The following is a 14,034-nucleotide window of genomic DNA, read 5'->3' on the forward strand; positions in this document are numbered from 1 at the left end:
GCCATAATGTCCGCAACACCCGCAACCGCGATGCAACAGATGCAACCACGACTGCAACCGTAACCGCAATTTAATACTATGCTTATTTGTTCTGGTCCATATACAGAAAAAAGCTTTTCCTCTACCTTTTCGATCTCCGATTCAGATCTTCATGAACCGGAGTTCCTCTTCGTTACTTATTGTTATTTGTTGTTACAAAGATGTTAGGCTTGTGGTAGTTTTGCTCGAGACTAAACACATTTTTCCAGAGTTCCTCTTCATTACTTTTGATTGTTATTTGTTGTTACAAATGATGTTAGCCTTGTGGTAGTTTTGCTAGAGACTTAACACATTTTTCCAGAATTCCTCTTTACTCTTTCTCTCTCAAGTAATCTCTTTTATCTATCAAAAAATTAAAGCAAACCAAGATGAAAAAGTTACAAAGACTTTATCATTTTATTGATATGTATGGTGGTGTTTGTTTAGGTTATTGTATTTTTCATGCAATATTAATTCTTAATCAAGTTGTGATTATTGCTACTCGATATAATTCTTGTGATTATATATTTGATTCGGCTTCATATTTGAACATGAGTTCAGACTTCAGAGAATAGAAGAATGCTGAAACTTGTTGCAAAAGTTAGAGGAATTTCTCATTAAATATGAGGAGATTGAATAAGGAGGAACCTGAAGGAAGAATTGAGTCCCCTTTTCCCGAGGTCAATGTTAATGGCTATTTGCATCCTTTCTGTTGTTTTAATGCTTTATAACTTTCTATTTTTTCACAATAAACATAGTTATTTTAGAAAACTAATGGGTTTTTTGTGTGTGGTAATAGTGTTTCAGCGTAAAAAACGCCGCAACTGTTAGTGACGTTTTTTAATAATAACGCCGCAACTGTTAGTGGCGTTTTCTACTAATAAACGCCGCTAAAGTCAGGTTATGTAGCGGCGTTTGTATACTAAAACGTCGCTAAAGGTCAGGTTATATAGCGACGTTTTAGAATACAAACATCGCAACAGATTTGCCATATAGCGGCCTTTTTTGGCACAAACGCCGCAATAGGTTTGATATTTATAGGCGTTTCACAACAGGTTTGACATTTACCGGCGTTTTTAGCTACAAAAGTCGCAACATATTTGATATTTAGTGACGTTTCCGGTACAAACGCCGCAATAGGTTGGTCATTTAGCGGCGTTTATCCTTAAAAACACCGCCAAATATGCACTCCATTAGTGGCATTTTTCCCCTAAAACGCCGCTAATCGAAACTGATTTTCAACATCGGGTCTTGAGGCAGTGCAAGACTCAAGGAGCCATGCAAAGCTGGAAACAGGATTTTCAATAGTTATGCGCAAATCTTAAAGGCAAATAATTAATTGTATATTTGCTCTTTTTATCAAGTATTGTAGTTAGTACTGGACTTTCTGGTAAGGGGATTAATTGAATTGATGATCAATTAGTTATCTTTGTATAACATGGAATATACTTCAATAGGAGTGGGATTCTTGTACTCTGTTTTCATGTAGCAACTTTTGTTGCTTTCTTTGGATAATAAACCAACAGTTATCTATAACGTATACGGCACACACATGTATATACACTGAATTGATCAACAGCGCTAAATGGGTACGAAGATGTCCTACAAGACAGAAGGTATCATGGTTTTGTGGAAGCATTTTCCACCATTTACGTGTGGATTTGTATATCTTTCTTTAGTGGGGGAGACTGGAGGAGCTCCATGCCAATGCCTGGGTCTTTGGCTCTTTGCAGGTAGTCAATACGGCTGAACAATGACACTTTTGATGAAAGCCTCACGCCTATGCTCCATAATTGGGTCATAGTAATTCTATTTCAGCATTCCACTTTCGACATATATTTCTTCACATTTCACAACGTTAACTGCTCCATCATTTTGATACCCCACTGCCGTTAACTTCCGCAGCAATCCTACTTCACTAGCTTTTCAGGTCCCCCACCTCTAATCCAAAAAGATAAAGCCTCTTCATATATTTCTTCACTCTGCCTTCTTCTTCGCGTCGATATGCCCAAGACTGCAGAAAAGCTGGGCGCTTGAGGAGAGGAAATGGAACTTTTCCCGAGATTTTTACTTCTCTTTTCCCTTCTGGTGGCAGCACAATCAACATGCAACAGTACAGACCGGGCACTGGTTTTCAAAGCTTTTAAATCGGTCTCTGGGTTCAACATCTCTTGGTTGAAATCCCACCACGTCAACTGCTCGCATCCTCCGATGAAGGTGTTGAATTTCTCTTCAAAGGATTTATCGGGTACCCTTTCATGGAAATTTCTTAGGAATCTTTCACACTTGCGCACCATTGATCTCTCCCGCAATTCTCTTCAAGGCTCAGTTCCGGGTTGGTTCTGGTCTATGCCTGTACTTGTTGATGTCAATCTGTCGAAAATAAGTTCGGAGGAACGATTGGGATCGAACCCACCTCGGGAAATGGCTCGTTTTCATCAGTTCGGGTACTGAACCTTTCGACTAACAGGTTCACGAACTTGGTTAAACTCTCTGGTTTTCCCAACCTTGAATTTCTCGATGTTTCCCACAATGTTCTTGGTGTTCTTCCCGATGGATTCATCAACCTTACCAAGCTCCAGCATCTGGATATTTCGAGCTGCAAGATTTCTGGCAGTGTAAAGCCTCTTTCAACTCTTCATTCATTGAATTACTTGGATGTATCCAACAATTCCATGAATGGTACTTTCCCTTCCGATTTTCCTTTTGACAATAGCTTGAAGTTTCTCAACATTTCGCTTAACCACTTCAATGGTTCAATAGGATTTGACAAGTTCCAAAGATTTGGCAAATCTGCTTTTATTCATGCTGGAGATTTCGTTCTCAATACTTCAAAAAAGCACCAAGCAATCATGTTAAACCCCATTTCCTGACCCCAAAACATAAACCCAAATCAAAAAGCAAAGCTTTGGTCATTGGTTTATCGTCTTCATCTGGGTTTCTACTTGCTTCTCTTTCGTTCTGCATTTTCTGCACATACAGAAGAAAGAAACTAGCTTGGAGGAAAAACAAATGGGCCATATCCAACCCGGTTCCACCAAATTTCAAGATCGAGAAATCAGGGCCGTTCACTTTCGAAACTGAATCGGGTTCATCGTGGGTGGCGGACATCAAAGAACCGACATCAGCACCGGTCATAATGTCGTCAAAGCCGTTGATGAACTTCACCTTCAAGGACTTGATCGGCGCCACGTCTCATTTCGGAAAGGAGTCCGTACTGGCGGAAGGCCGGTGTGGACCCCTTTACAGAGCCATCCTCCCCGGTGACCTCCACGTGGCGATCAAGGTATTAGAACACGCCAGAGACGTTGATCGTGATGAAGCCGTAGCCATGTTTGAAGATCTTTCTAGGCTTAAACACCCTAACCTATTACCTCTCTCCGGTTACTGCATTGCAGGTAAACCCTAACAGCATTAAATAATCTCACAGGTTTGTCCGAAAATATTGAAATCAATCACCTGTCCTTATTTCTGTACTGCCGACGACAAGCCATCATTACTTGTTTTGACATTCGTGAATGTTGGCGCTTCCTTCATCCATGCATATACATTTCAGCGTTACTTTAATTATGATTTTTAAAAGTTCTTTTCTTTCTATTTTTTTAAGGTAAGGAGAAGCTGGTCTTGTATGAATTTATGGCAAACGGTGATTTATACCGGTGGTTACATGAACTTCCGACGGGGAACCCAACGTGGAGGATTGGAGCACCGACACTTGGGATATTATTCACAGCGGAATCGGGTCCCATACTTCGTCGCCGGAGAAAACGAACTGGCTGACGCGCCACCGCATCGCGATCGGGGTTGCGCGTGGGTTGGCTTTTCTGCATCATGTAGGGTCCAATCATGGTCATCTCGTGGCTTCAAATGTTCTGCTCTCCGACAGTCTGGAACCTCGGATATCCGATTTCGGGATAAGGAACATTGGGTCTAAAAAAGAAAGGGATAAAAAGGGTGAAAACGATTTTGAATTTGATGTTTATTGCTTTGGTGTTGTCTTGTTGGAGCTTTGACGGGGAAGCAAGCGACGGAGGAAAATGTGAAGCGAGTGAGGAGATTAGTTAAGGAAAGGGATGGAATTTTGGCGCTTGACTCGAGGTTGAGACTCGGCGGTGACTTGGAGGCTGAGATGGTGGAGAGTCTCGCAGTCGGCTACTTGTGTACGGCGGAGTCGGCTGAGAAAAGGCCGACGATGCAGCAAGTGCTGGGTTTACTCAAAGACATATGCCCAGCGGTGGACGATTTCAACCGAGTTCATGGGTGAAACTGAAAAAGTAAAACCCGCGTTTGAAACACTATTTGGGCGGTGACAATCACGCGCTATTAAAGGAGATCATGCTTCGTCGGCTCTCGAATTTTATATTTGTTTTCCTTTTAGCTTTTGTAATGTACACAGAGACAAGAATTTTATTGGTTAAAAATGAAAAAAGGAAAATGTGGGTAATTTAATTTAATTTAGCTTTATTCCTTTTTTTTTATCTTTTTCTCATGAATCTCCTTTTCCTTTTGGAAAATTAGATGTGATATTATACAAGTAGCAAATCTAAAGTTCCAAACAAGATTGCAGCCACTTCCTTAGTCGGATTTAGATCAGAAAATGTAGCGTTTCGATTTTCAGGTTAGTAGTTTCAGGTTAACTTGAGAGAGAGTTAAATATATTCAATAGACATGTAAGAAGCTCTTGTCCAAATATGAAGTGATTTGAGTTTGAATTTAGACCATCTTGAATTTAAAAAATGTATCTTTGAATTGAGGATATTTGAGGAGGGACTAAAACAACAATTACCCCTAAATTCTTTTGAGAGTTGAATTCCCATTAAGATGGATGATGTATACATGCAGGGTCTTCTCTTTTTCATCATTTTTCTTTGTCATCTTCCTACTATTCTTCTTCTTCATTCCTCCTAAGTAGAAGTTAACAAAGGAAACATTTTTACTGTCTATTCTCCCAAGTTTGAAGTTGTGAAGATAAGTTCTGAAATCCTCTTTCCCAGAGCTTCAATTTAAGCTCTCAATCTTAGAGTTTGGTCATGGTGGCCATAGTTCGGTTTAAGGAGGGTTTTGGTGTTTTGGAACTTGTGGATAGCTCTAAACCGTTCTTAAACCTTAGGAATCATGTTCTTACCTTCCTTGAATCCTTAAATGAGGTAATAACTCATTTCATTGATTTGTTTTAGTAAGGGAAGTGGGAGAATGCTCTAAGGTGAAAGGCAAAGAAAAAGAGGTTCTTCAGTGAGCTTTGGGTTGTTCCTCCAACAACTACTAGTAAGGTAATATATTCCTAACCTTCCCTTACTGCTTGTAGATCAGCATGTGTAGTATTGATGTTTGTATGAGTACAAGAAGCATTTAGGTTGCATTTGGGTTATTAGCATGAAAATGGGACTTTGATGTTGTTCATGAATAAAATAATGACCTTTTAACTCTATATAAGTCTTAAAATACCATTTGGGGTCTTGTGAATGTCTTAAGCAATTTGGGAAGTGTTACACGAGAAAAATAGAGTGTTCTGGGTTAATGGTATAGTTATTGTATGAAAAGTACTAGTACTAATCGTTAAAAAAGGATAAAACCAGAGGGTTTTGTGTGGGAGTATCGATACATGTTCTTGAGGTATCGATATTGTTCAAGGAGTATCAATACTATAGGGTCAAGTATTGACTACTCAGGGTTTACTCAAATTTCAGTGAGCTATTTTGGTATCGGTACCCATGTAAGTATCGATACCCAGTGGAAGAGTATTAATACCCAAGGTGGAAGTATCGATACTAGTGTAATTTTTCCCAAACATCGAATAGGATTTGGTATTGTTACTCGGGGTAGTACTGATACCACTAAAGAGGAATATTGATACCCTAAGTACGAGTATTTTGGTATCGATACTCAGGAAAGTATCGATACATTAAGAGGGAAAGTATCGATACCCAATACTGAATATCGATACCATCATGAAACTTTAGGCTATAAGTCTTGCTTATTTTATAGAGCCGAAAAAGGAGTTTCCTATTAGTTGAGACTTTTCTATAGGCAAACAAGTGAGAACTTTAATGATTGTGTGATAACATAAAATCTTAATGAAGTAAGATTCTATAAGACTTATTCCTTGTTTGAATGCTCGGGAAATGACGAGGACACCCGAATCACTTTGTATGAAGATTGTTTAGTAGAGTAAGGATTATCCAAATATATTCAAATTATTGCTTGGGCTCTTAAACTGCTAGTTGGACGTCGTGCTGATGCTAGGTGACCCAGACATGTCCCGACTACTCAAAAAGAGTAGACTAGCTAGGTAAAGTGACGACGCTTTGTGACTAAGACCTAGCAATTGGTATCATAAGATGCTGATGCTATATGACCCATATCTTACTTGAGGTGCCTTTGGTAAGCAAATAGGGATGTGAGTTCTATGATCTAATATTGATCCCTTGCTACACTATGATGCTTACCTTGTTATGTCATAGATACTCATGTTTTCATAATCATACTTGTAGCATGCTCATTTGTTGAATGCATGTAGTATAATTGGGTTATTTGTGTGGAACTAAGCTTGTGAGCTCAGTGTATGGAATGTGTTTTCGTGCACGTGTTCTTAGGTTGCCATTCGAGGAGCTCATTGTCGGATTTCAGAATTTTCCAGACTTGATCTTTTATCAGAGTACGTCTCGAATATTGTAGTGGATAGGTACTATTATAGACCCTTGTGTAATTATCGATTTATAAACTCTATTTGAAACTTATGTATTTTGGAAATTACTATCGGGATCTCCCCCAATATTTGTAAACCGATAGACTTGTTGTTTTTATTTTGTTTGAATTTATGAATGCGTTTAATTGTTTAAAAAATGGTTAGTCACTTAAATGGTTCCGTGTAATATTTTAATTCTCCAAAATTCAAGTTGGATCATATTAGGGTGTTACATAAAGTTTTGTTTTTGGAGAAACTATAAAATTTCAAGTAGTTCAAATATATTTCTTATTATTAACTTAATTTAAATAACAAATTTTTGATGATAAATGTGTTTATAATTGATGTTTTAAGTTTTTGATTTGAGTGGAAGATTATAATAAGTGGTTTAACAGTGATTGATCAATATCAATCTTTTATCCCTATGATTTTTCGATGAGACCAACCGAATTATATGGACCGTTGATAATTTTCTACTCAAATTTTAAAAAAAAAAATCATCTACTTTCGACGAAAGTCATTTGTTTCTATCAACAAACATGCATCCTTAATTTTCCACACGTTGAGTCTCACCTCCATTTTCACGCGGACCCTACATGTTGTAGCCGCCTACAACTTCAGCTTGGGTCTATTTCCAAGTTTTGATAAGAACAAGTCTGCATTAGACAATTCATCACGTAAAGGCATCATTTCGTGGCTTCAAGTAAACGGACGGAATGAAGAAGGGCTTTGAGTCCAGTTTTGGCGGCTACGTTCTCCGATCCGACGTCAACATCTTGTTTAGCGGGATTAACCGGAAACAAGCAGAGTCGTAACACATAAAAACAAGCAAATAGGGTCGTATGGTACGCTTTGATATACATGCAAAGCTTGATAAAGAAGATCAATAATGGAATATTAATGGAATGTCGCTGTCTTGAGACTCTTTCGTAATGTTAACGTGGAGCATGGTGGTTCCATGTATGAGAGACTGCTTCGGTCTTATTTTATTTTAGATGATATAAGTTGTTTGGAATTGCATGATATACGAAACGCAAAAAGGAAAGGCAAAAGGCAAAGGAAACTTCATTGAGACTTTTCTTTTCGTTTCCATGTGCTTTCTTTTTCATATTGAAAATTGCGAAAGGGAATCTTAAACTTCCCAAGGTTTGGAGTTTACAGGAAAATGGCCAAATCGGGGATATTTAGTTAAATACAAAGAGAATGGTTAAGTTTATTACGAACCAAAAGGGAGTCAAGTTCATTTTTGGTATTTTTTAAATTATTTTGGAGTGATTATAAGATAGTTTTTCTCTGGAATTTTCTTAGCATATTAACAACGCATATACATCTACAATTTTCTTAGCATATTGACAATTTGTACATTCCCTTTAGACACAATTACTTAAACACAAGTCTTCTAAATAAAATAATATTCTTTTTACTCCCTATGAGACTTAATGAGTTCATTTTTAGTATTTTAAATTCAAGTGATGTAATCTTAAAAAGATACTTTTTCATCTATAAATGAGACTCAAATATACATTAATCTATTACCCACTTAATCCAATTCAAATTTAAAGAAGTTTCACTTCACCCAAAATTCACCTTTAGTTAGTTAGGTAGGTTTAGGGATGGGCATGGGTCGGGTTTTTGGTCCACCCGACCCAACCCGACTCGAGAACAAAAAATCCTCCACTCGAGATCCGGCCCGACCCAATATATAACTTAAAAACCCTATCCGGCCCTACCTAAAACAATAAAAAAAATATTATTTTTATTCAATAAAAATAGTGGCTTAATTGAAAAAATAATATATAAAGGGGTATTATTGTAATTATTTCTAAATATATAAGGTAAAATTACATATTTTTTTGGGGTTGGGTCGGGTGTTTTTCACCCTAAACTAAACCCGACCCGACCCAAATATCACATTAAAAAAACCCCGACCCGAGGTCGGAACCCGTTGAGTTCGGGTCCCATGCCCATCCCTAGGTAGGTTGCCATGTTGATGCACATTCATGTTTTTACGCCGCCCTTCAGTGGATGGATTCTTCTTTTATATAAAGAAAGCCCAAAATTTGTTAAAATAGTTTTCAGATCCAACATTGTTAGAGTATAGACCCCTATGAATTTCAACTTTCAAATAACTTTTTTTTATAGGAAATAGATGATTTGTTAACCATGTAACTATCCTACAAGTAGGCATTTTTAAAAATAATTCGGGGTAAGTACAAGACAGTATATGTTCGAAGATAACTCTCAATCTTCCAATATTGAAAGCTCACACCCATAGCATCTATGGTGCTCGAACCCGGGTCCTCAGGAATAACAACAATTCCTTTACCACGGAAGCCACTTGGTTCGTGCCTATCCTACAAGTAGATATTAGAGATTAGGATTAGAAGTCAAGTTTTTCGTGAGGATTTCTCTTGTATTTTTCAATTTTTTATATAAGTGAAAGTTATCATTTTCTACCGATGATTTTTCTCTATAAGATTTCACATAAAATCTTAATATCTATTTTAGTGTACAACCACCATCCTTTTTTTTATCATCTTCTAACAAATTAAATTCAGAGTATTCATGTTGTTTGTCTCGATCATGATAATGATGTCCTTTAAAATGGAGTTCTCTTTTGAATCGTAACACTAAATTTGTATTGTGACACATGGAATTTTAATGATTATATATGACTATAATTTTAATATTAACTATAATATATATATATATATATATATATATATATATATTATATTAATATATATATATATATTATAATTTGAATATTAAATTATTTTTTAATGATTTCGTATATATAATCATTAAAAAATAAATATGAGAACATAGTTTAAAAATATTTAAATCTTAAATAAATTATAAATAAACTATTAGATTTATTTTAGTGATTTAAGTGTTGTCATATTCTCTATTGGCTTAGATGTAAGTTCTCACTTATTCGTTTTTATTTTTTTTATCATTAATTATATATATTTATTCCTAAATATTAGCTTTAGCTTATTGGTTAAGGCTTGCTTGATTACTAATTAATTAAGTTATTTTAATTTTTTTCTGTCTAAACTTGAACAATTATATAACATATGTATTATCTTAATAACAAGCGTGAGAATTAGCTCAGTGGTTAAGGCATTCGTAGGTTACCCTTAGGACCCAAGTTGGATTCCTTTGGGTGTTAAAACTCATTTTTATTTATTTTCACTTTTGGTAACATGTATCGACTTTTGATTTGATTAAAAATTTATTAAATTAATTAAATTAAAAATTTAAAAATTCTCTAATTAGATTGTGACATGTGTCACAAATTCATTGGATAAATAAATTTATTAAATTAAATTGAAATTAGGACCTAATTAAAAATTAAGAATTAAAGTTAATATTGGTGATCAAATTGATTAATTCTAAAATCTAAGGGATTTAATCCATAAATTTAATACATGACTATAATAAAAGATTTTAAAGTTAATGCTCAAATTAATTCATTAGACAAATTACAAATAGAATCAAGATCAAATTGCATTAATTGAAAATTCAAGGAAACAAATCATACACAAACAGTGACCAAAATAGAAGAAAGCGGCGCGAATACGTAACATTACAAGGATGCGTACCCTAAGTATACCAATTTTGTTAACTGCCAAGTAAATATTTCCGTTAAGTGCTAACGATAGTTGGCTATATTGAAACCATTTAAATAGTTCAGTGGTCATATTGATGTAAATTTAAAAATGGTGGTCATTTCGTGACCCAACCCATAATTATATGGTCATTTATGTAGTTTACCCTAAAAACATTTATAATCATCCAAAACCTTGGAGCATACTGCGAGCCAGTATGCTATGAGTGTGTCAATAGGCACCCAAAATTTTTTAAATAATTTTCTCTCTCTCTCTCTCTCTCTATATATATATATATATGAAATGACACCGTTTAATTTTTTTACACCATTAAAAAAGAAATTAACCTCACCTTTTTAAAATATATATATTATAAAATATTTAATAAAAAAATTAAAAATCAAATTTCCCATAATATGTCAAGTCTACATCGAGCATAGGGGTGAGCATTCGATTAAGACGAGTTAAAAAAATTGAGTTATTCGAGTTGAAGAATCCAATTTATAACTTAAACTTTATTTAAACTTTTTTGAGCTGAGTTATTTGAGTTTTTGTTTAAATTTAATTGTAAATATTTATAATATTATGATATTATTTGATTCAATTTGAATTGTTTTCTATAACCATATACAATACATATAGATTTTTTTCACATTTGTTTCATATGTATATACATATATTATATAGAGTCCAAGGATTCGACTCAAACTTGAAAATTAATTTGCTAAATAAAAAATTTTGAGTCAAGTCGATTTTACAAAATTACAACTCAAATATAATTCGAGTCGAATCGGACCGAAAATATCGATTTTTAAATCGAGTTGAGTTTTATCCACCCTAATATCAATATTGTAATTTAAAATTTTTAGCTCCGTCCATGTTGGAGCGAATGCATGCTTAGATTTTCCAGATCATTTGAACAACAAATCTGTTTTCAGTGTGGAAGTTATATTATATTATAAAGTTCTTTCAACGTTATGTTCTATCTCCGACGAAGAGTCACCATTTGAGTATCTACGATTAATTCACTTTTTATGAGGAACTATTGATGGCCTGTAACAGTTTAGCGATGATGGGAACCAACGTATGTTTATCACAAACCACGAATACGATACAGACGCCAATAGAACAACTCTATAAGTTGAAGAGATGGAAGGCACGTGGAGTGAGAGAGGAAGAAATATGAAGATGGAAGATGTTGAACTAAGTTTTGATATAACAATTTAAGGTAAAATGGTTTTTGGACTTGAATTGAATTTACAAAATGGTTTTTGGACTTAATTGAATTTATTCAAAGTTTTAAAAGGTTTCAAAAATAATTCAAAGTCCATTAAATTCGGATTTGAGCCAAAATACTAAAGTGTGCCAAAGTGCATCCATGCACCCCCTGCAGTGCATCCATGCACCCCTGTAGTGCATCCATGCACTGCATGTGCAATGCATTTCCATCGAATGCAATTAGTGCATCGATGCATCCTGTTGTGCATCCGTGCACCAAGGCTGCAACGGCTAGTAACGACTAGTTTATTTGAATTTAATGAAGGGGTATCGATGCACCTTGATAGTGCACCGATGCACCATGTTATGGGCAGTTTTTTTTAGTAGAAAAACCATTCCCAAACAGCTTCAAAACATCCCCAACGGTTATATATGACATCAAACACATTTCAAGCTATAAATACAAGCTAAGGACACTTGAAGAAGTAAGAGAACAACTATCAAAGCAATCAAACACAAGAGAAGAGTTTTTCAATCTTATTTCATCTTTCTCTTGTAAATATTTTGTTCTTGTGAGCTCAATCTTGTAAACACCTACCTTAGAGAGGTTTTCTTGTTTACTTATTTTATCCTTTTGTAAAGGGGAAAGGTTCTAGCTTATCACGTGTAAAAGCTAGGGAAAGGTTATAGTTTAGCCCGGAAAAACTAGGGAGTTGTAAGGTTATCTCTTTGTCCTCGAAAGAAAGAACAAATTAGTGAATTTGTTGGAAAATCCTTGGTGAGGAGCTAAGATAGTGGACGTAGACTTTGGTTTAGAACCACTTTAAATCGCTGTGCAATTTTCTATCTTTCAATCTCCTTACTCCCTAAACTCAAAAACCGTTTTGACCCCTCTTTGCAAACCGTTCCGGTTATCGAATCGAGCTTCCAAAAATCCCAACAATTGGCATTAGAGCCTAACTCGTTAAGAATGTTTAACCACCTTGAGACGATCCTCAAAGAATCTCTACCAATTCCCGACACAACCGAGAAGATGGCTTCCACCTCCGGCTCGTTCCACATGGAAGACTCCCTACCAACGGACAAGCCTCCATACTTCAATGGAGTCAACTATCGTCATTGGAAGAAATTAATGAAGGTATTCATCCAATCCAATGATCTTGATGCATGAGAGATAATCGAGAATGGCTACTCTTCTCCAAAGAAGAAGGAGAAGAAGCGGAGTGACAAAGAACATAAGAAAGTTCAACTTAATGCCAAGGCCATGCACATGGTGTTGTGTGCATTTGATCCTGAAATCTATGAAGGAGTTTCTTCATGTTCAAGTGCCAAGGAGCTTTGGAATAAGCTCGAGGAAATCCATGGAAGCAAGAAAGAAGAACCAACAAAGGTGGTGTCTCTAATGGCTCGTGAAGAGCCCGAGGTATCTTCTAACTCAATTTAATTTAATTCATATACGTTTGATGAGTTACAAGATGCTTTTAATAGGTTATATTCGGAGTTTGAGACCATGAACTCCAAAAGAAAATGATTTCAAAATTTAAAATTAAATTTTGAAATCATTTTCTTTTGAAAACAAAAATAGATTTTGAAAGTCAAAATGAAATTTTGAAAAAAGATTTAGAGCTTTCAAAAAAAAATTGAAAGTTTTGAAAAAGAAAATTTTGATTTAAAAGTTAAGCTTGAATGCTTAACAAAAGAAAAAGAAATCATTTTAAATAATTCATTTAGTTCAATAATGACAATATGTTCACATTGTCATTATCATGGTCATAAGAAACATACTTGTCCTTTGAAGAAAGGAAAACATTTTAAAATTAGGCAAGTATGGGTTCCGAAAGGAACAAGGGGCATTGAAACTAACGTTCAAGGATCCAAAGCAATTTGGATACCAAAATATAATTAAATGTCTCTTGTAGGTGTGTGAGAGTAATGGTGATGAAAGTGATGATATTCAAGATGCTCTAGCCACACATAAAAAAGGAATGGGTAACCTCTAAGCTTAATGTTTTAATTTTGGTTATTTGGTTGCTCATTTGATTTTAAGCATGCACGAGTTGTGATAATAAATGATTATGTTTTGTTTTAATCTCATGTATGTTGAAAACAATTGGTATGATGAACAATTTTAAAGTTTTAATAATTTTTCAGAATTTTTAGTTCATCATAATAAAATTTTGACCTAAATTTGAATGTTTATGCATGTGGTTTAAATGAAAATAATATCTCTCTAACAATTGATATCAAAATTTTCAAAATGCATAACATTTTTGGAAAACTTTATGCATATGCACTTAATTTTAACAATTGGTATTGATATCAAATTTCAACAATTGGTATTGCATAAAGTATTTTAGTCTTGGATATATTGAATTTCATGTGCTACTAACATATTTGTTATTCTTTGAAGAAATTCAATTTCTTTTTAAGTGGCAAGTTCTTAAAGCTAAATTTTGATTGGAATGCATTTATTGAGGGGGAACTTTGATTTTTCAAATG

The 14,034-nt window shown here is 34.9% G+C and overlaps 1 pseudogene; it reads left to right on the plus strand.

Annotated features, from left to right (window-relative positions):
* Positions 1–1,890: 1,890 nt before the first annotated feature.
* LOC120217924 lies at positions 1,891–4,465 on the plus strand (annotated as a pseudogene).
* The last annotated feature ends 9,569 nt before the right edge of the window (positions 4,466–14,034 follow it).

Source organism: Hibiscus syriacus, unplaced genomic scaffold (assembly GCF_006381635.1).
Source record: "Hibiscus syriacus cultivar Baekdansim isolate YM2019G1 unplaced genomic scaffold, ASM638163v2 tig00000773_pilon, whole genome shotgun sequence".
Classification (NCBI taxonomy): domain Eukaryota; kingdom Viridiplantae; phylum Streptophyta; class Magnoliopsida; order Malvales; family Malvaceae; genus Hibiscus; species Hibiscus syriacus.